This window comes from Trichechus manatus, unplaced genomic scaffold (assembly GCF_000243295.1).
Source record: "Trichechus manatus latirostris isolate Lorelei unplaced genomic scaffold, TriManLat1.0 scaffold00005, whole genome shotgun sequence".
Classification (NCBI taxonomy): domain Eukaryota; kingdom Metazoa; phylum Chordata; class Mammalia; order Sirenia; family Trichechidae; genus Trichechus; species Trichechus manatus.
Genome location: NW_004443941.1, coordinates 20,356,595 through 20,359,886, shown reverse-complemented (window position 1 = coordinate 20,359,886; position 3,292 = coordinate 20,356,595). Strand labels below are relative to the sequence as shown.

General features: G+C 33.8%; 1 protein-coding gene across 3 annotated transcripts in view; it reads left to right on the top strand.

Moving 5' to 3' along the window:
- The window catches only part of EML4 (EMAP like 4), a 207,166-nt gene that overhangs the window by 47,354 nt on the left and 156,520 nt on the right, over positions 1 to 3,292 (top strand). The window lies entirely within an intron of this gene.

Genomic DNA, 3,292 nt, shown 5'->3' with positions numbered 1-3,292 from the left:
CCGTTCTAATTATTAAAGGACTTGGATATTTAAAGTCTATAAATAACATGTCACTAGAGACTTTGAATCCTTATTCTTCAGGAAGATTACATACTTTCCCATCGAAACTATGAAATTTAAGTTGTATAACTTTGCTTCTGTTACTTAATACATAGTGTGTTGTCAGTGTTCTGACTCGGGTAAGATTTACCCTTTGTGTTGGTGGGTAATGTAAACTTAGGTTGGCAGCAATGGTAATATTTTCTTCCAGACACACAATAACCCACCTAAAAGTGGTATGTAAATATATATAATGGCTTTCTTTAGTTATCATGGTACTTTGCTACTTTCGGGCCTTTTTGATCATCTGTTAAGTTTAAAATGCTTTTGTTGTTGATTCTTAATTTAATGAAAAAATTATTTACTGCTTACTTTATTTATAAAATAATGTATAATGTTTGAAACTTGAACTAGTGAACATTTAAAGTCACCTTAATGAATTAAATATTAGACTTCTAAAATTATATTTCAATAACCCATTTAAATTTTTATTTAATCCCTTCAGCATTTTAAAGAGAAGGAAGGAAAATATACTAAAAACAGACTATAGTAAATGTTTTTAGCTATGTATGTTTTGTCACAAGAAATTATCTTAATTTTTTTCTTGTTAGAACTTTTCTCTGATTAACAGCTGTATTGACATGACATTAACAGATATGTTAACTGTATGCAAATAGTTCGCTTGATTGACTCTGATTCATGGCAACCTCATGTGTGTCAGAGTAGAACTGTGCTCCATATGGTTTTCATTGGCTGGTTTTTTGGAAGTAGAAGTACCTCTTGGGGGACTTGAACCTCCAGCCTTTTGGTCTTTTTGCACCACCCAGGTACTATGTATACATTATTCAGTACTACGGTAAGGCAGATTGTTATCCTCTTCATGCATTTCTGTGTCTTCATAACATTTTCCATTGTTTCTCTTCAGGCAGCATTATACCATTGGATTGTTCAGGGCAGGAACTCCACAGCAGCTGGTTTTGGATTGTTTAGGGCTTGGGAATAGGAAAGCATATCTGCATTATGTTAAAAATAGCTGCTAGAGAAAGAGGAGATCACAGTACTGTGTAGTAATAAAGCACTGGTCTAGGAGTCTGGAGGCTTGTGTTCTAGTCCTGGCTTGGCCATTTGTTATGAAACCTTGTAAGTCAGTTTCTGCATCTTCATTTGGCTTATGTGATCTTCAAGCCACTTTCTAAAATTATGTCATTTGTGCCATGGTTCTGCAATCGAGTGAGCATATTACCATGAAGTAGCAAGAATGAAGTGTCAGAATACCTCTGCTTCACATGTAAAATGTTATAATCTTATAGCTTTCTCTCTTCCTTTTTTTGATGTAAACTTTTTATTGTAGTATAACACACACATAGAAAAGGTACACAGATGATGAAAACACAGAGTATAGACCACAAAACATTACCAGAATCCTGAAGCTCCTTCTAGTCCACACTTCCTTCCCCCTCCAGGGGTAACCTCTATCTTGATTTCAACCTCACAGATTAGTTTTGGCTGGTTTTGGAATCCAAGTATGTACTCTTTTTGTGTCAGACTTCTTTCCTTTAGCATTTTATGTGTGAGATTTACGTAGTTGTAGTTTGCTCATGTTCATTGTGTGGCATTCCTTTTTGTGAAATATACCTCAGTTGATTTATCTGGTCTCCTATTGGACTAACAATAATTGTAATAATAAGAAGAAGAAGAAGAAAAGATAAGGGAACTACATTAAAATTAAGAACGTCAGGTAGCTTTTTAATCCTTGGGGATTATTTGTATTATAAAAACAATCATAAACAATCCTAGTAGCATAACTACTCTCACTGATATGTACCCTGTTCTTTTTCCATTTGCATGAATTTTTACTTAGTTATTGCTATTGTATATATATAATTTTAAAATATTTTTTAAAATATGTGGTATTTTTAGATGATTATATTGTCTGATAATTAATGACTACTTAATATTCATTGAATCACCAGACCACGGTTTTTAGCTATGCCACTATTGGACAAGTAAGTTGCTAATTGAGAAAAGCTATTGAACCAATTGAAATATGATTGCTTATTGTCTGAAATTGGTTATATTAGTTTATCCCACCCCTTCTGACTCACAACCTTAAATTGAAACTGTTGGAATGGTAGAGAAACAAAGTAGTTGGGAGGATAATAAAAGAAAATAAATTAAAACTTCATTCCTGGATGACTTTAGAAACTGCACTGGAAGCAAATGAGGAAGTTAGAACAAAAATTTTATATTTTCAGCTTTAATGAAGGATGTTGTCAATTAAGTAAATTTTCATTTTTAGCAGTATTCTGACAGTTAAACAGAGCTAATAAATTGACTGAGTCAGTTTTTCTATTTAAAGTTTGTCTGCAAATTTAAGTGCAAGGGCTAAATATTTAGTATATTATATTTCCTTTGAGTTTTATTCCTATTTGTGGTCGAACTTCTCTCTGAACTCCAGGAAGCTGAAACCAGTTCATTGCTACCTGCTAATATATTCTTACGTAAGCGGTAGCTTCACGTTTTTTTTCTGGCTTGAGCATAATTAGCTAACTAGAGAGGGGCATTCAAATGAATTGAATTCCATATTTTTGAGAATACAGAGCCTTGTAGAAAATAATTTAATCCTTTTACAGTAAGATAGGATTATGCTTATCCATCAACACCGTTGAATCTCTTGTTTTATTAAAAGGTTTTACAGAGGAGGCAATTCTTGATTGTCAAGATTCATTGTTCCTAGAATTAACCTTTACTCACAAATAAACCCTTATCTAATCTGTATTCTTCATGTTATAGATTCACTGTGTTTCCTCTTGTTTGGCCCTCTGTGGAAACAGATGGTTACTATTTTTCATTTAGTAAACTTCTGATACTTGAAACCTAACATTTGTCTTTCTAGGCTTCACTGTGCTTGAATTAAGTTATTTACATAATATTAAAAACAAACAAACAAACAAACCCATTGCAGTTGAGTTGATTCCGACTCATAGTGACCCTATAGGACAGAGTAGAACTGCCCCATAGGGTTTGTAAGGAGCAGCTAGTGGATTCCAACTGCCGACCTTTTGTATAGCAGTCAAACACTTAACCACTGCGCCACCAGGGCCCCGGTTACATAATACAGACACACCTAAATAGGGCTTTCTGCCCATGAAAATGTTGCTCCCCAGAATTCTTAAAATATGCTTCTAGAGTACCTTTGGTCATGTTAGTATGTGCATATCTTGGTTGTCTTACTGAGCAGTTAGGTAATTTG